The sequence below is a fragment of the Myiozetetes cayanensis genome, unplaced genomic scaffold, assembly GCF_022539395.1.
Source record: "Myiozetetes cayanensis isolate MyiCay16 unplaced genomic scaffold, myiCay2020 scf5-8, whole genome shotgun sequence".
In the NCBI taxonomy this organism is placed as follows: domain Eukaryota; kingdom Metazoa; phylum Chordata; class Aves; order Passeriformes; family Tyrannidae; genus Myiozetetes; species Myiozetetes cayanensis.
The window spans coordinates 43,256,575-43,276,917 of record NW_026087742.1 but is presented as its reverse complement, the minus strand read 5'-3'; the positions used below and the strand labels follow the sequence as shown (position 1 = coordinate 43,276,917).

General features: G+C 42.3%; 1 protein-coding gene across 8 annotated transcripts in view; it reads right to left on the bottom strand.

Moving 5' to 3' along the window:
* The window catches only part of ZMYM2 (zinc finger MYM-type containing 2), an 85,611-nt gene extending 66,229 nt beyond the window's left edge, over positions 1-19,382 (bottom strand). For 7 of the 8 annotated variants that reach the window (XM_050332153.1, XM_050332160.1, XM_050332158.1 and 4 more), the window contains exons 1-2: positions 19,262-19,382; positions 18,180-18,237 (exon numbers count right to left, since the gene is read on the bottom strand). The gene's annotated coding sequence lies outside the window, so the exon portion shown is untranslated. Of the gene's footprint in view, positions 1-17,545; positions 17,618-18,179; positions 18,238-19,261 lie in introns of all 8 variants that reach the window. The other variant, XM_050332155.1, reaches the window with a different exon arrangement.
* Between the last annotated feature and the right edge of the window lie 961 nt (positions 19,383-20,343).

Below are 20,343 nucleotides of genomic sequence, written 5' to 3'. Positions count from 1 at the left end.
TTAAAACCTGACTTTCAGCACTATCATCCTACAAAGTTAAAGTGAGCCTATTCAGTCATCGCTGTGAGCAAAGCAGTAACAGCACCGGTTGAGATTTTCTACTCTCACATACACGCTTTGAGAATCCTTTGTTTAATGTTTTATAGACAGAGAGAAAAAAAGACCATGTTTGGGAAGAGACAGACAGACAGACATAACTGCAATTAAGTAATCAAACATTAAAACTAAGAAGTATATCTCTAATAGAGTATTAAGGAAATGAATGGTTCAAGTAAATTCAGCAATTGAAAATAAAAAATCTGAGCAGTTACATTTCTTTCCTTTCCATCAGGTCAACCCCCTTGCTGCTTGCAGAACAATACACTATGCCAAAATTAAGATATAAAAGGAAAATTACAGAACATACATTATAAATCTGGTCTACAATGCAATATAAACCTTGAGTCGCTAATAATTTTCAAGCTGTATATATGCACTGCAGTGATGCTTAGCACAGATTAAGGCATCCATAGCTTATATTAACACATGTGATCATTCACATGAGACTGAAAATGTTCAAAGTTCAAGCCTCTATTTATTCTTCAGGTTTTATAACAGTCATTAGGTTTCCCAGAGTTGGCAGCATTTTTAAAAGAGTATCAACTTGTGTAGTTATCTACTGTTTGGACAGCCCTTAAAATCCCCAGACTGTAAAAATGCCCAGAGGAATAAAGCTCAAATACTATTCTACACATTTACAACATTATACAAGCCCTCTTGTCCATTAGTTGAGCGGGAGTAGGGAGGGCAGGATGAAGACCAAACAGTAAAGCTGTGAACCCGATTAATCCTAAGAGAGAGGCGACCACCTTTTAATTCCTTCCTATGTTAGCCTTACAGCCAAATACCATTATGTAATAGCATTTGAACCGCAATAAAGGTAACACTGAATTGGAATGAAAGAGGTTTTCTTACAAAAAATTGCATTATCAATGCAGTTGGCTTGTACCTCCCTGGAAATCAGTCAGTTACACTGAAGATTAATTTAATCCAATATTCTCTTTCACATATCTTACTTTTTCCCTCTAGGGCTGAGTAATTTAAAGTTAGCTTTTCCTGCATCTCAGCTTTTGCTGAAAAGAACTAATTCAATTCTTTGTTTCACAAGTTTATTTCATATATTTTCTTTTTCTACAAGGACAAAATCATCACAAGCACATAAAGCTTTTAATAGAGTTTTAAATACACCTGAACAGACAGGAGTGAAGAAAAAAATGAGACTATGCCAAAAGTATACTTCAGGCCTGACTCAAACATTTGCTATTCCTATTTCTACAAATCCAAGACAGCCTTGGTCTGTATTACAGTACATGCACGTAATATGTAGCAAAGTTAAGATCCAAAACATGTATATTTTTGCCTAAATCTATTTCTTTTTCCACAAAGCTCTCAGAAAGGTTTTAATTACCTGTACTGTTAGGTATTACAAAGATAAGAAAACTGTGTGCTTAACTGTTACTGCATTGTCATAAGCAAGATCTACATATATTTCCTTGCAAATAGTTCCTTCCTCTGCAACAAAATTACCCATAAAATCAGAATTATTTTTCCAAAAATGTGCAAAATGAGGTAGCTGATTTTCTAAAACTGCTAGTAGCAAGGAGAAACATGAAACCCACAAAGGCAATGTCACAATCGGTATTTCTAAATGAAAAACCACCATAAAAGGAATGATTTAGAGAGTGAAAAAGAAGAGGTTTAGAATGGGAAACTAGGAAGAAAACACCTTACAACTGGCAAGTGCAAAAGATACTTAACAACAGAAATACAACTATTAGAACCTGTAAGATTGATTAGACTGATCACTGGATGAATGGTTGAGATTTTGGCCAAAAAAAACCAAACAAAAACCCAACAAAACTAACAGCTAGTGAGACCTGGTCTGCAGAAAATGCACCTTCAGGACCGCTGCAGAATAAGCTCCAGGCTTTCTGGTGCTGCACAGGCAGCAAAATTTCAGCTGGACAGGAACAGAGGCACTGCCAATATACAACAGCCGTTCCTGAACTAGGCCTTGTGTGTCCCTCTTAAATTAGGCTACATCACTCACCTGTACAAGTCTTTACATTGAAATAATTTACAATCCCACTGCTATATTCAAGGCTTAATTTCTCAAATAAATAAAAGGCAAAATGCAGGTCCTTCTTTAGAAGGATGGCAACTGCTACAGCTCTTAAGACAGTCAGGTAGGTAACACTCATAGGTCAAGTCTTAACTCCATTGTTGATGATAACAGTTAAATTTATCACGAAATGCAGAAATGGTTGGGGTGTATGACTACCTTAAAAAAAATTTAAAAAATCAACTCCACTTTAACAAAAGCAGAAACTGGAATTTAAATGCCTTTACCAAGTGCCATTAGTAACACCTGGAATGAAGGTGGTAGAAGAGCACACTTGGAGCAAAGACACAAAAATCAAAAGAAATCACTGAAATCCAGTTTAAACTACAGTTCCACCAACATAGGGCACTTGAAACAGAGTAGGACCAAAGTAGGACCAGCATGTATTACTGCTTCCATGAAAAGGTTGTAAGCCTAAAAATATAAAAGGAAAACCTGGAAGACCACTTTCGAGATAATACATAACTGAGACATCTTCAAATGTGAAGAGATGAATAAAATTTATGAGACAGTATTATACTAAGATACAAACATAGGAAGAAGAAGAAAGGGACTGATTTGCCCCAGCAAAAGAACACTACTTTCTCCTAGGAAAGCACAGTATCATAACTAAATTATTTACCTCAACAAGTACTGTGCTACATTTAAATTCCATATTCAAACTAGAAGAAACAGCATATCAATGGTATACCATCAATCACTTCCATTCAATGGTGACAGCACTTGGAAGATAATGGGAAGGAGAGGGCAAAGCAATAACTGAAGATTTCAGCTACTGCTGTGCAGACTAGGGGAAGAGGGCAAATGGCAGACCCAAAAAACAAGGAGAAAAAGCCAACCCCCCAAAACCCCAAACCAACCCATCACTGAATGATGGGGGCAAATTTTTACAACACAGCCAACTGCAACCAGCTAGAAGACAGAACGGAAGACAGAAGGAAAAAGCAACTCCCAGTCTAACTCTGAGCCACAGTTCACATATGTTCAACATGTAATTACCCAGACAGCACTCCAGAAAAGCATATTTAAATTCCCAAGGGAATAAAAAAAATAAAAAAAAATAAAAAAGCTCATGACTTCAACATCTGACTTTAGAAAGTAGAACAATTTAAGTGTGAGGAACAGAAACGGAGCAGCTAGAACAAAAAGTTTAAGAGCGCAAAGGCCCTTTAAAAAACTTGCTATATTAAGTATATAACCAATTGAAAAAGACCTCAAAAACCCTATGAAGACTATCAGGAAGTCTCTGACCTACAAAGATGCTGGAATTGTACTGGGGAGAGTTTCATATACATTTGCCCTATTCTTTACCTTTTGCTAGATGTGGTTCAAGACAGGCTACTGAGCTATGTCAGAACAACAGTTTGTCTAAAATGCCAATTCTTGTCAATTTTACTAACAGCAACATTTTCCTAAAGAATACTCAAGAAGCCTGTACCACTGTAAAAAACACAGAATGAACTCTTTGCATTGATGTTCAGTAAGGAAAAGATCAGGGAAGTTGATATCTTCAACTCTCTTTCTAGGGGTCAGTCCAGAAAAAAATGTCGCAAAGTGCTAACACAAGAGGATTCTAGAACAAATCACTAGGGCCACATGGCAGTCACTGAAGATTTCTAAAGACAGTCAGCAATTTTTTATTTCAGTACCTGCAATCAATTACTTAAGCAGAACGTGAGAACAATTACCCAGACTACAATCCCATTTCCATGAGTAGATTAACTACTGATAAAAACTACAGCTGAATAAATAAAAAAAAGGAGTGGGGAACTAACACAGCTTTTGCAAAGCAAAGGTGAAGTCTCACAGGACTACTGCAGACATCTTTTGAAGGGTTCACATACCAATCCTGATTAAACCAGTATACACTACATAAGTCTTCCAAAAAGCATTCAAACACTGTCCTCACTGGACTGCTGTGGAAACTATCTACAATAAAGATTTGAGAAAGGGTTCTCTGGAGGATTAGTAATTATTTAAAGAGAAAAATATCACGTCTTGTTTGCTGGTATCACAATAAAGAAAAGTTACCAGAAGGGTTCCAAAATAAAATTACATAGATCAACATATATGTCAAGCAAAAGAGGCAGTGACTCTCAATGTGAGTGCTTCCTAATCACACAAACTTATTCACAGCAGCTGAAAACAGAAACTGATTGTAAAGAACTACAGAAAAATATCACAGTGCTGAATGCTTAGACCGTGTCATAGGCAAAATCACTAGTGATAAACACAAGGTAATGAACAGAGAGCAAAGAGCAACTACAGACATAACAATTTGAGATCCAAGTTGCAACTCTCTCACTCCTTCAAATCCAAGGTACTCAATCATCAACAACCAAAGAGGAAAAACAAAATAAAAGAAGAATCATGAACAAAATAGAACACATTTGCCACTATATAAAAAACATAGTTGACCAACATCTTGCTTATCATGAGATGTTCAGGTCAGTCCCTTTCCAGAGAAAGGGAAAAACAGACAAGTTCCACAGACAATTTATACTAAAGGGAAAGACTTCTCCTTGAAAGAAAAACAACTGAAGATGCTACATCTGCAAGAATAAAAAAAAAAAAAAAAAAATAGAAGACAGAGTTACCCAGTGTCTTACAAGAACAAAAAGGCGCCCTGTGAAATAATTTAGTAGTTTTAATAATCTATTACGCATGAAAACCTTTTCTTCCTAAATATGAGTTACTGCTCTAGAAGGCTACAGAGGCTAGAAATGCCACCAGTTCAGACAGGGATTGGGCAAACATGAAATAAATGCACTGATGACTTAAACAGAATGGTCCAAAGGCAACTCTACAATTCTTAGCCAGCCAGCTGAAAACCAGAACACTTCTAGAGAAAAATCAGGCTATAACTGAAAAGTTTCTATTCCTAGACATCACTGTTGCAAACAAGCTACTGAATTGTCTATTAACTGAGTACAGCAATTACTCTAACCTAGTAGAGGAATAATCTTCTTACATGCAAAAGATATATCACTAGACTCATGGAAGCTCTACCCACTTACCCAAAATCTGAATTTTGGCCTATGGCTGTCAGGTTGACTTCAGTGGGAGAATGAGTGACAACATTTTGGCAAAAATATTCAGATTAGAGACTAATCTGAACATATTTTGATGTTCTGTGAGGCTACATAGCTCTAATGGTCAGTTCCTGACCCTGACATTTCTTCAACCATAACATCATTTAATTTTAATCCAGCTACTTCCAGAAGTTCCCATCCTTATTACAGAAAGTCACTTCTTATCACTTGACTTTTTGCAAGTCTGATGATTAAAAACTCAGTAAAGACTATCTGTATAGCGGTTATCAAAAAGCTGTCTAGCTTAACGGAATGTTGCAATGTCTTGCTACAACTCTGGAACGTTCATTCCCTACCCAACCAGATGTAACCTACATACCATAAATTTCTTGGGGTATGAACCACCAACCCAGTGGCTGACTGTACGCCACAGTTCACTCCAAACGCAAAGTAAACCACTCTAATTAAAAACACCTTGAAGTAGCACTTGTTCACTGCAACTGAGGCAGACCAGTAGCCCAACTACACCCACACATAAGAACTGAAAAGTGCTAGAAAAACATAACACAAGTAGTCCAACATTTTTAAAGGGTTGTAATTTAATCTAGCTTTAAGCTTTAAGCTAAATCTTGAGCCCCTGGTGGTCTAGTGGTAAAGGCGCAGCGCTATCACCGCCGAGACCCGGGTTCGATTCCCGGTCAGGGCCACTCCCGGGCAGGTGGGGCTCGTTAGCCCTTAACTAGGCAATCCATCTACGTCCTGAGGACCTCGCTGCCACCGTCCAAGCTCGCTTGGCCCCGGCAGATGAACCTTAGGATTAAAGGGTGGGCTCAGTTCCGCGCACACTGTGTCTCACCTAAAAAATCCAATGCGCAGGCTGGAAGGTGTAAAGACCTTCCCCGGATCTTCACTCGTGAAGACTGGCCATTATTATAAGCTAAATCTAAATCTACTGCAGTCCAGTCTCAATTTGGGTATAGTAAATGATATATACTTTGTATGGAGAGACTCCTAGCTCTGCAAATAGAACTCCGTATTAGAAAAAAAGCAGTTGCAGGGCCCTTTTGGGTCACCAGATATAAAACTCTTACCACAGGCAACCACACAATAAAACAAGTTTTGTTAAACATTCTTAGTACAACATGCAGCAATTTTAGTTGCTGGAGGGGAGAAGGGCTGGTGGTGGTTGGGTGTTGTTTTGATCTTTGGTTTTTTCCTCCTTATATCCTTTCTGAAGGATATATAGTCATCAGCCTTAGCATTTTATGCTCAGATAGGCCTTGCTTACATTGTGGCTCTGATTTACTGTTAACTTTCACATCTCTTAACAAAGGTTTTAACACTTCTGAAGGTCACCTAATTACCAGGTCCACAGGCTCACTTTGTTATGCTATCATATGGCACAGCTGTTTCTGCAGCCACACACACAACCAGAAAAAAGTCGATCCAGCTGACAGAGACTTTCCTGCTGGAGTCCTTTCCAGCCAGGTCAGTTCCCCAAAACAAACATTTCTGTGCAAGAACACTACAGCTGTGCCTGAACATAACAAGGCTGGTGCCACTGAAGCCCCGAACTTCAGCAAAGAGATACTTTTAGCAGACAGCAAAGTCATGACACAGATTGATAGATAGATAGCCACAGACTGAACTGCACTACCCTGACAGCAACTACTGTGTAAAACACCGCAATGCGCATGTGCCAGCTGACAACGAAGCAAGCAGTGATGGACTGACTACTAAACCACGTCAGACTCAATTTTAAAACACTGGTCACAATCAGTAAGGTATCTGAAACATGCAAGACTTCAAGCAAAACTAATATATTATGAGTACCCTCATTACAAAAGTCTGGTATCTCATTATTTCAGTCTTAAGACGCTACTCCAGAATTTATTTTCCAGTAGCTTTGGAGTTGCTTCAAATTTCATTCTTTCCCCAGATTTTCAAAGAAGTTGTAGGGATTGAAGAAACTGGCTTACTAAAAGTCATTATGTAACACCCAAAACATGCTTGTCACACAGATTTCAGAGAATTCAATAGAAAAGCATACACAAAGACCTGTAATCTAGCAGAGACAGCAAAGAAGAAAAGTAAATGGGAAAGATCTACATAGTGAAAGAAATATTTTGAAGCAGTTGAGTCGCTAAATTTTGGTTTTATTCACAAGAGAAACTATTTACACACAGCCAAAGCTTATAAACTCTGGTATCTTCTGAGCACCTCAACTACACTGCAGCCACCAATGTTACATATGAATGCTGACATCTGGTTTCCAACTGATGCTTCCAGGAACATTTGAATAATTTTACTTAACACAGCCTCTTCCTTGAATGTTCCTACTAAACAAGTGCTAAGAAACGCTCCCTTGTATGCACTAACAGAATTAAAATTCAGATTTAACCTCCATGCAAGGGTATCCAAACCAAGCACCAATCACTCTCAAGATTACTCATCAGAGAATAAGCAGCACTTAGCATGGGAATTAAGGACCAATCAAAACCATAATGTTGACCAACAGTGTGTAAGTTTTAGGGCAGCCATACTGACATGTATCTCTCCTTTGTATACACACTTTCAATGTATTTCATGGCTGTTTAATCATGAAAAGATGCTCGTCAGCAAGAACACAGCACCATTTCTAGCCTTAAAAACCATTATGTGTAATGTGGTAGACAGTAAATTTTATCTCTCTACTACTCAAGCAGCAAGATGTTGGTTAAGGATATCCTTATTATAAATGGAATAGAAAGGTGAAACAAGAAAAGAAACAAAGGACCCACAGAGGAAGTTATATCTAAATGCTTATCTATTACTCATATCCAAAGGCATATCTATTTCCAGAAAAACAGGCAACACTAGACCACAGCAACAGACTTGAAAGATAACCTTAGTGGAAAGGGAGTACAATGACAATAGAGCAACACCATGCTAAAGATATGAAAACAGGAAAGGGGTAAGTAAAATCCTGAAAAATAAGTACTAGAAAGTGGCATTAATACAGCATGCAAAGAAGTCAAATTGTCATTTGATGTATCTCAACTTTAAAAAATATAACATTTAATAGGAAAAAACATAAATACTGAATAGCCAGACCAGTAACAGACCACAGAATAGTAAAATTATTTAGATGTCTGGCCTGGGCAATAGAATACAGAGCCCTCACAAATGTCAGCGGGTCGCAGCACACATTTCAAAAACATGTCTTACTCTTGCTCCCCAGGGAGTAATGAAGATTAATTGAGAATTCAAATTTATCAAGTCCCTAGCTTTTGCTAGCATTTCAAGAGCACCTAATATACACAGTACACAATCTTTCAAAGTTGCCAAGTTACAAGACACTGGGGGTACAGCCAATCACATACAAACAAATCAAATCTGAAAAAACAACCAGGGACAAGAATTTTACAATATTTGATTATCTTGGCTATTCAGGATTTCCCTTGATGCTACTTATGCCCGTTATGTGCCATTCTACCAAGAGGCATTGCTGAGAAGAGCCTGGCTTTCTCTGCTCCATATTTTCCCACTAATTAGTTGAAGAGAGCAGTAACCTGCTCCTTCAGCCTTCTCTTTAGACTGAACACACCCAGCCCTCTCAGCTTTTCCTTCTCTGTTACATGTTCCAGCCCTCTAAGCTGGTGGCCTTACACTGGGCTCACTCCAGTATATCCGTATCTTCATCAGAACAGGGTCTAACCAAAACAGGACTGAACACTGTAGATTTCAAATATTTGATTTGAAAGATTTGATACTTGGTTTCAAAGATTTGATACTTGGTTTTCCCAAGTATCAAACAGTAGTGAACAATCACTTCACCTAAACTGCTGGGTAAAGTCTTGCTTAATTCAATAATCAATAATCAAGGGAGCGTTATTCTTGTTCAACTTGCTGTCCAACAAGACTAGCCAAAGCTGCCTTCTATCTTTTCAGTGCCCACCTCGTACTATTCCCAAACATTTTGGAAATGAGGACACTTTTCTAATTGTCAACATGGAGTTTTATTTAATGCTATTCACTAGTGCGTCCTCTTATTTGTTTAGGGGGGGTTAATTTTTATTTTAAACTAGCATTCAGTTTATCTTTCTATATGTACAGCCCATGAAATGAACAGACTTGCATGGTAACTGCCATGCCCAGAGGCACTCCACTTCTCAGTGCCTGTGGCACAAATCTTTTTTACTAATGCTTCTAAAACACTTTCTTTTGACTTTTCCATGTGGTTAGAAAGAGGAAAAGCTGTCACGCCATAAAGTTCATAAATGAACAAGTTTGTAGGTAGACCATGTTTCTTGCCTTTCGCAATAACTAACGTCAACTAAGAGTCTCAACCATATTTTTCAGCCTTAAGAAATAATCAAGTTTTGGCTAAAACAACCTATATTTTGGGCCTGGTATGGACAAGCTTCTTTAACACAATTTACCTGCAGTGATTAGTACTGAATGCATCTCGTGATTCAGAAAACTGAATTTAAAAGAGTAGATGAATATTATGTTATATGTAAGAGGGAAACCCACGTAGGCAATGACCAAGTAAACAGCCAATGAAGCTACAGTGCAACAAAGGAAAGGAAAACTTATCACCATAAACAAAATAAAAAAGGAAGGGGAAGAAAATAAAACCAGCCACAAAATAGTTCAAGTTCTATGCTGAGGTAATGTTAATGGGAAATGGGATCCAAGGCAAGAATAGATACGGTCAGCAAGGCAAGTATGATAGGTTTTCACAGCTGCACTGGTTGGCTGCAAGTTACATTATGCAATCAAGACTCCAGGTTATCAAACTATTTATAAATGTAAAAGGTAGTTTTATTTTTAAGTAAGACACATATTGTATTTGCTAAGGCTGCAAACCACATCCAGTCTAGACAGGACTACTCTGGTTTTGAATTCCTGCTATCTCCCACCTTCTCCAACACAACTTTCTGCCTTTCTCCTTAGCTGTTTATGGATCACAACAGCAAGTCCATCATAGGAGCTAACACAGTGGAGAGCTGAAACACAAAACACAGAGTAAATGTGCTACACCTGCAAAGCTCCTCACCTCCAAATTTCATTGTAATGATTCACTTCCTAAGTGAATCATTGTAAATTCACTTCCAAAGTTTAAAAAACAAACAAACAAACAAACAAACAAAAATTTAAAAAGCCAGAAAAGGCCAGTGTTGGTACAAAGAGGAGAGGACAATGACAAACCTAAGTTAGGCTGGTTTAAATGGTCATGCAACCAAGGATATATACTTTAAATTTAAACCCACGAAAAATACCCTACACAGTATTTCTTCTAAGCCAATACTTTGTCTTTTGAGTGCAAATCTGCAATCAGAAGTGTATTCCGAGCCTTTAAAAAAAATTACCTATTGTAAACTTTTCTAGGGGGGAGCTTTTCAAATTCTCTTTAAACTTTTGCCTAAAAAGAAGAAAGTGATGTCTGAGGAAGTTACTCCAACTACTAGTTATTGTACCTGCTGAAAAGCTACCACACTGTTTGTTTCCTGACTCATCTTGTACTGTTTAGGCAATAATCAACATTCAGAAATGAAGCCTTTAACAGTGGGGAGTGATGAGGGTGTGGGAAAAGCTCACCCTATATGTTATTGGGTGCATAGTCTCTCCTAGACCTGGATTAAGTCACAGCCTAATCTATTATCTTTTAATTGAGGAATTGACCGAGTTTCTGAAGTCTGTTAATAGAAAGCATGGTTTCCACTCCTTCTTCAGTCATTCTTGTAGGTTCTCACCAAAGTTTATGGTTCTTTCAAATTATTAGAAAATGCTACACTTAGTTCAGATCATAACTACTGTATTATACACAATATTAGTCAGACCATCTCAGTATTTCTATTTGTTAATTATTTGGGTAGAAGGATATAAGTAACAATGGTCAAACACGGTGACAATGGCAATAATACCAACATATATGCAATATTTGCATCTGGTAAAAAACAAACAACCTTTTCTGTGCTCTCTACTTTCTGTCACTTCTAAATTGCAATTATTTTTTCATTATATGTACTACAAAGATCTTCTTACCTTGCCTCTCTAGATACTACTTGGCTTCTTTAATGAGAGAGAACCAGAACAAAACATCACTTTCTGAGTGAACATTATTTCAAAAATAATGTCACTACCATCACAAGCAAAATTACAACTACTACTACTAAACAAAAACCCAACCATGCACACAGAAATACTAATTATAAATTCAAAAGATGTCTGGTAAATTCTTCCATCTTAATAAGAATTGTTAAACTTATCTAGATTGGTATATTAATGACCAAATGTTGCTCAAAGAAAATGATGAAATTATTTCAGGTGTAAGAGAACACTAGGTCTTCTTCCCCTTTCCACAAACACATACATAAAAAAAAACCCAACACAAAACACTGAGACCACACCCATAAGATTGCAACTCTTATCACAGACTCCCAGCTAAAGCTATAGAGCAGATTATGCTAGCCACTGTGGAAACACAGAGTAAGACTGTTCAAAGAGCAAACAACCTAAACATAAGGGGCAACAGATGGAGAGAGACAAAAATTGAGAATACAAGGAAACAGCACTGCCATAAACAATGGTTAGAATTGAATTCCTATTCTAAGGATGGTATGTTTAAGTCCCAGGGTGACAGGAAAGGTGGTGGTTTGGTTTTGTTTTCAAGCCAGCTTCTTTTGCATTGACAGGTTGCAACTGTTTGTAAGGGTGCACACATAGAACTTCTCCAACCATAAGGAGCACCACAGGAGAACAAACGAAATTGTTTAACTGCTCATGATGTCACTTCCTATGGTATGCTTATAATCTCATTAGCAACAAAACATGTTAGTTTTACAGCCACAAAATACAAGATGCAAAAAGACTAGACAGTCAAAAAAGAAGACTGGGAAAGCACTCTGGTTTAGGATTTTGTATCTGTATCAACAGAGTGGGATCATTACTTTTACCACAACTATTAAGAAAAATTATTACCACACAATACAGAAATCAAAAGCATGGTATGAGACGTCATGTGATTTATTAACACAACTACCAAACAATTGCCTATTAACAGTTAGGAGAAATCTGCAGTCTGTTAGAAGAGTAGTGTGTGCTATGTTTAAAACATGGGCTAGATTATGATCTTAAACCAAAGATCTCATGACAATGCTGTCTACAAGTGACAGATAGCAGAGAGGTTTTTTTTGGGGAAGGAAGGATTGCCTTTGCAGTAACAGCCTTAGCTAAAGGTCAGACATCTGCAAAGAGAAGTCAAAAGCACACACAGAGATCTAGCTAGTATAGAAGGCAGCAAGTCTGGAAGAGAGAGACTTGAAGGTCATCCATACGGGGATGACAGCTGAGTTTATGAATGAGATGAACAAAATAACTTCTAGAGAAATTTGATGTAGTACTAGGGGTAAATACCAAGCTGAAGGGATCTTACATAGATCTAAAGAAAAGGAACCCCAGAAAGAAGCAAGGTTTTCATCAAGGTTGAACTTTCAAGGAGAGAAGAAAACAAAAAGCAAAAGAAAGAAAGGTACAGTTGCATCACAAGTGGGCTTTCATTTAAAGTTCCATACGATTACATTGCACAGAAGAGCCTAAAGGAACACAAGATGCCAACACACTTCCAACAGAAGTCTGCAGGAGAAAAAACAAACAGGTCCATGTTTGGATCGACTATGAGACGTTAACAGCCCTCAATTAGAAAATCATGCACACAGTAAAATCTGGCATAATCCACTGAATGCTATCTTTTTCCAGTGCCATCTTTCACAACAAAAGATTAGAGGAAACTGCATATAGAAACTAATACAGACTCTTCCATAATACCACTGACTTCTCCCAGCAATCTGCTTTCTTTGCTGCCCCCCCCCAACAAGTTACATCAGTGAGCTACAGTGCAAGTATCCAAGTAGCTGTTGTCCTATTGGTGTGTGCCCAAGCATACATCACTACTCTGTACAATCTGTTACGTAGGGGGAAAGGTGGAACTGAGATGACCCCCTGCTTAGCGTGTGTCAGTCCTGAAACTGATGAGTACTGACCATGCCTCAACAGACTTCTGTATAGCACTAGGTACCTAAATTTAGGTCTTACAGCTTTTGGAAGTTACAGTGATGCTAACTGAAGGATTCTGATAGTCTTGTAAAGGTCCAGGAAACTGTACATTAAGGTTCATAAACTTTTAAAGTACAGAGTGTCCAATACACTGATTTTAAGTAAAGAAGTAACATGTTATGTGTTCCATTTTTCAGAGACCTAAACCCATCATTTCTGCACAGCAGCAGACATCATTAAGTAGTCTCATCTCAAACAAACTTAAACAAAGCAAAGAAAAACAAACATCACAATCCTCTTGTACTATTGACACTCAGTATGGTCATCTAGAGCACTGGTAATGCCCGAGTACGCTTCAAACCAGTACTGCAGCTACTCTGTTCAGAGCACTGAACACTTGCTTCTGAGCCCCTGCCTCTGTGATGAATCCCTGCCACCCCCATCAGGTTATTCTCCAATACCTGATGGTGGAAGGGGCAGAGAAGGAAGTTATGGTGAAGCTAGCTCCAGAAAAGTTTAAAAACCATGAACAAAAATAAAGCACTTAAGCATTAGGACAAACTTACAAAGTGCAAATGCCCTGAACACAGAACAATTTAAAAAATATGCCAGTGGCAATCATGCCACTGGAAACTCTCAGTTGACCACAAAAATTATTAATAATAATTATTATTAATAAATAATTAATTAGATTATGTTGGATTAGTAAAATCTGAATTTGCCACCTGTATTACAATCATTGATTGAAATAATTTTGTTCTAACAGTAAACTGGAGTAAGAAAACAACTTTCATCACTGACACGTCCAATCCATGACATATCTCAGTGGACACCTATGAACTAACCTAAAGGACAGTCACTGATCTCAACTATTGCAACTGTTGATGTTCTCATCCATGCATACATAATGAAACTTGTTGTGTGTCTGTGTGCCCTACTGAACTCCAGTGGCACTGAGTTTCACAGAATAAATATGGTTATTGTCTTAAAGTTGGTAATTTCTGGAAGATCACAGAAGACAAAAACCTCACATTTTCAAAACAATTAAAGTATAAAAAAGTGGCACTGAAATCACAGAATCATTTAGGTTGGAAAAGACATTTAAGATCATTGCATCCAACCATTAACCTGGTACCACCATATTCACCACTAAACCATGTCCCCGAGTGCCACATCTACACATTTTAATTACCTCAAGGGATGGTGACTCCACCATTTCCCTGGGCTACCTGTCCTGATGCTTGACAACCCTTTATATGAAGAAACTTTTCCTAATATCCAACCTACACCTCCCCTGTCACAAGTTGAGGCCATTTACTCTTGTCCTGTCACTTTCTACCTGGCAGAAGAGACCAACCCTCACCTGAATACAACCTCCTCTTAAGTAGTTGTACAGAGCAATAATGTGCCTCCTGAGCCTCCTTTTCTCCAGGCTGAACAACTCCAACTCCCTCAGCCACTCCTCATAAGACTAGTGCTCCAGACCCTTCACCAGCTTCGTTGTCATTCTCTGAGCACACTCCAGCATCTCAATGTCTTTCTTGCACTGAGAGGCCCAAAGCTGAACACAGGATTCAAGGTGCGGCCTCAGCAGTCCTGAGTACAAGGGGACAATCACTTCCTTAAGAGTCCTGCTGGCCACCCTATTGATGATAAGAGCCAGGATGCCACTGGCCTTCCTGGCCACCTGGGTGCACTGCTGGTTCATGTTCAGTCAAGCCTACCAGAGTAGCAAAGAATGCTCCTTAGCCATCTCAGTGAGGGTAAGAGATGGAGATCCACATGACACCACAGACACAAAGCTTGTTGATGCATTACAAACCACAGAAACACCCGAGAACGGTCCCACAGAAATTAAGGTCTCTCCCAAAATAGGTGGCAGGATGAATAGCGCAACTCAAGTGCATCTACACCAAAACACACAGCACTGACAACAAACAGGAGGAGCTGGAAGAGATTGTGCAGCTGGAAAACTACGACACAAAATCAATACAGTCAAAGTGCTAACTGAAGAAGCCATACCATTCAACCACATTCCAGAAGTCTCACAATGCCCCCTTCTACCTATAATTTCTCTTAGAAGTACAAAACACTATGTTAATACTAGCATTTAAATAGAGCAGATCGTTCATATATCAAGTTAGCACTACTGCCAGCCGTATCTGCCAGCAGCACACAGGGTAGGCTACATGTATGGAAGAAAAGCTAAGTTTCTTCTGAACTCTATTCTCTCAGAAACCCAGTTATCCACATAGAGCATTTACCTAGTAAGATTAAATCACTGAAACAAAATTCAAAAGAAGTTGCAAAGAAAGTGCTTTCAGCTGTGGAGTTAAATGTAGCAATGTCAGCAGACACAAAACTCCTGCAGCATACCAGACTTTAAGAGCCTCACGAGGCAAGTACTACCTCCAGCTTCTCATAGGGAACACCTTACTGTCTTCTGAACTCTTCCGAACTTCAAATTTCAATCCCTTTCCACAGACAGGTTGAATTCATTGTTATTCATAATGGAAAATAAAAACAGTTCTCCACGAAAAGTAATTTTTCCATTAGTAACAATTCTTGATATAAATTCTTCACAGAAGTCCTCTCTCTGCTTTTGTTCCAGGGTGCATTAATTGGTTGCAAACTCACACAATGAGACTGAACTTCAGTAATTCTGTATTTAGTCCTCAAAACCAAAATGAAAACTTCTGTAACAATACAAGACTGTTCATGATGCTTTTGGACCACCAAAAAACCCAAAACTCAAAACCAATCAAATAACCCCAGCACAAATCTGAAAGAGGTTGTACCAGTTTTGGTCCTACATCTCTCTGTATATTTGAAAAAGCTCTACAAAATACAAATAAACTTGATTTCCCTTTTTCATTGGCACTGTTACATTCTTGCTGATGCAAATCCCTCTTAGCATGTTATTCCAGGATAAGCAACAGTAGAATGCAATCATGTATTTGGGGTCAAAGAGGATTAATAACAATAACATAAAGCAAATGTAGTAGACAATAAAGTAAATTTATTGCTCTAATTAGGACAGTCTTTTATTAAAACAAGTTATTTAGTTTAACCACCAAATTATGTGCCTGAGGAGTTTGGTTCCTACAGCTGAATTTGCAACACTAAGCACCAAATGTGTTCCAACACACAACAGCATGGTCCTATCACATGCCATAAGAAGGCTGTACCACCATCAATGCAGTTGGAGAAGGACAACATGCCATCTACTAGGACACTTCTGTGCAAGAAGTTTACTGACTCTTAGTAAGGTTTGTTGAATCTTAGCTGTACAGCTGTTCTTGGCAGTATTCTCATCTTTTCATAGGCAGCCACACAAAGCTTCAATGATTTTCAAACCAGCTCCTGTACACAACAGCCTTTTTCACTCCCAACACAACAGCTTCACTACTTCCTAAGCATTATTTGCCTTGATCGCTCTCAGAAGTAACTTTTTTTTGACATGAAGAAGCATCAGAAAAAGCAGAATAGCTGTTAGACTGGAAGGCACAATGAATCAGAAGTAAAATTGAATGGTAGCCTCACATCCAAGATATGGTAAGAGTTAAAACATTACCACTAAAATTTTTAAATTACAGTAGGAAGTTAAGGTTTAGAATAGACCACTTTATTAATGATAACAGGACATACAAATTCTCTGGGAGTCTTTCACGTGGTTGGTAATTTTAGATGCTCAAAATAAATTCAGATCTAATACCTTCCTCCTAAGCAATGAGGTTTTGCAGTGAACCACTCATTCTTTGTATGTGTAAGCCACCAAGAAGCGACAAAGAAAGTTGCAAGCTCTGCAAATCTAGGAAATCTACCACGTACAATGGCAAGGGAGGAAATAAATAAAGAAAATTAATTCAAGATACAAGTGGTGGGAAAGACTGCAATACCTGAATCTGCACTGTACCCAAGTAAGGGACTCATAGAGGGAGAGAGTGCTGGTTTTTTTTTTTTTTTTTTGTTCTCAGACTGCGAGGTCCCCACCGGAGCTGCGAGGCCGCTGCGCCACCCACGGCAGCCTCTAGTGGCACAGCCCACACACCGCGTCCCCGTTCGGGTGCGCCCGAATCTCTACCCGTGCGCCCTCCACCTTACTTGCTCCTCCACTGCACTACTCTGCAATTTCAGAATCCCCCATGCAGAAAAAAATAGTCCCATTATTAAAAAGGGCAGAAAACAGAGTCAAATTACATCTCTGTCCTACTGACAGGGACCAGCAAACAGCCTCTCCTTAGCCAACCCAACAGAGATCACAACCTGCTCTGAAAATCCCACAGACAAAACAACAAAAATGCTCGCTTACTGAGAGGCTGTGGGTTTCCCCAGTGTCCTCCAGCTTTTTTGGGGAAGGGGCAAAGCAGACAGCTCAGAAGCCCTGCCAAAGAGCACAAACTGTGACTGGCACCCAACAAAACCAACCAAGCAAATCTGCGGGTGTATCTGAATACACGAAAGAGACATGATGGAGTGCACTTCCCAAATTGCTGGGTGATTTTAAACCTCTTCTTAGCTTCAAGATGTTATGCAGGAATGGGATTGGAGAAACAGAGGGGAAAAAATTCAAGATGGCTGAAGGTGTCTTGTCAGGATTTTCATACACTCTCTAGACTCTAGAGGGCACTCGAAATATGCCCTCGTCCTCCTCCCTCCCGAGCCGGGTAACGTGAGCAGCGGCAGCAGCCCGTCGTCTGCTTGCCGGAGTTGGTATTGCAGGAGCGATGTCTGCAGCAGCAGCGCCCACCCCGTGGAGGCGCCGCCTCACAGCCATTACTGGGGCTTCGCCCCAGGGCAGCAGCTGCTGGACCCAAGAATTTCCCCACCCAACCCTGGAGGCACCTCCTTCCACCCCTGCGCCCGGGGGAATAAGAGGGATGTGGATCAAGCCCTCCCTAAGCAGGGCTAGCAAAATCAGAAATAGATACACAAATAGCACTCACAATGGAGCTCCCTCTCCTTGTTGGTCTCTGCCAAGGCTGCACCAAACTGGGCTGGAGCCTAAGGGAAAGACACGGGGTTAACACGGGGCAGGGAGGATGAGCGCCCCCAAGCAGCGTTTCTTTCGCCTGGCCAGGGCAGGTACCGCCTGCATCACTCACCACTTCTCTTTAATCCCAACCCTTCAAATAAATAAATAATTAAATAAATAAATAAATTCGTTGCCCTCCCCGGGGGCGGTGGGGTATTCCTCACGGCACACCCACGCCGCCTGCCCCCGCTCAAGGAAAAGAGGTACACGGAGCCCCCTCCCCGGGCACCACCGCACCGGGGCCTTCTCCGCGTGAGTGCTGGGGGCAGAGGCAGCGGCGGCACCCGCGGCGGGCAGCAGCGAGAATTACCTGCGAACTTGCCCGAGCAGCCCCGAACCGGCGTCCCAGGGGCCGCGGGGCCCTCACCGTCAGCGCCCCGGCGCTGGGCGAGCGCCCGCGCCCCCCGCCCGCTCCCGTGGCAGTTACCCCCGGTCTCGGGTTTGCCCCCCTGCAGTCGGCCAGCAGCACTGCCGCCTCCTGTCCGCCATTAGAGGGACCCAGCCGAACAATACGGGAGGGGAGCAGCAGCGGCGGCGGCGGCAGGAGCCGCGGAGCGCCGAGCCGGGCAGGAGAGGGGAGGGAGGCACCCGCGGGGAGGGCGGCGAGGGCGGTGGGTGGGGGAGGCACCGGGGCAGAACAACAGCCGAGGGCCCGGCGGGGAAGGGAGGGAGAGAGTTAAAATAGGAGGCGCTAGAGCAGACCCGGCCCTTCCCCCAAATGCCCCTGCCCCCCCTCCCCCCGGGGCTGCCTCCGGGCGCTCCCCATGTACCGCCCCGCTCCGTGCCGCGACGGGTACCGGCGGGGTTGCCCCCGGTGCCGCCCGCGCCCCCGCCGCCAGAGGTGGCGGCGCGGCGGCAACGCGGGGTACTTCGCCCTGTTAGCTGGGAGGCACGGCGGCTGCTCTTCCATCCCCGCCCTGGGGGCAGCTGAGCGCCGCCAGCCCCCTGCCAGCCCACCCTGGTGAGGTGCAGCGCCCCGCGCCCTCGCCTTACCCGGCTCCCCACCGCCTGCGGGCACGGACCCCCCCCGCCGGGGACGCACGCACTCTGCGCTACTCCTCCAGCGCCTCAACTCTAACTCGGTCCAGTCCCGGGCGAAGCGCAGCTGCTGGCGAAGGGGAGGAGGAACCGGGCCAAGCGAGCTCGGGGAGATCCGCCTTCCTGCCCCGGCATTGGCTTTCCCAGAGGGCGGGCTCTGGCGCTGGGCTAGCGGAGTGGGTGCGCCGCCCATCCATCACAGCCGCCCGCAGCCGGTTGACCCTATAAACTGCCAATCTTCCTCCTGGCCACGCTTGGGGTTCTTCCCACTTTGATCCATCAGGTTTGAGGAACCCGGATCGTTGCCCACCGACCGACTCGTTACCGGCACCCGGGGGCTGTACTGGTGTTCCCCGCGCTGCTCTTGGGCAGTGGCAAGTTGCTGAAGTTGTGGGTGCCGCCGAGACGCCTGGCCCTATCGGCCGGCGGAGATGGTGCGCTGCCCGTCCCGGCCGTGCGCTCGGTCCCTGCGGGCGCCACCGCTCCGCCCGTGGGGCGCGGGTTCGCCTCTCCCTCTCCGTCCCCCGCCGCCAAGCCATAGGGCTGGCAATGGTCCTACGAGAGGTCCCACTCCGCTCCTTCCGTTCCCTCACCAGGGCGTTGAGCCTGGGGCCATTTCCATGATGGACATAGCATGGGGTAATGGAAGCGCTCCCAGAGGGAAAAGGGAGAGTTCACGTCTCTAAGGGAGGGCGCCTGGCCCGTGCCCCGCAGCCTGCCCCACCGAGCAGCGCCTCCTCGCCTGCTGCCCCCGCCCTCCGCGGGGGAGGGCGCCATATCAGCCGCCGACATGGTTCCTGGAGGAGCTGCTGGTGGTGGTGGTGGTGGTAGTGGTGGTGGTGGCAGTGGTGGCGTCCTCCATTTTGTCGGAAGCCGCTGCGGGGAGCTTGGGACCAATTCGAACCGAGGCGCAGCGGGGCGTCCCTTTGAAGCGCCTCTGCCCGCCTTCCCCGCGGGAAGAGGAGTCGGGTGCCCCCGGCAGTGCTACGGGGTGGGGACGAGCACTACGGCCAGGCGCCGGGAGCCAACTCTCCGCC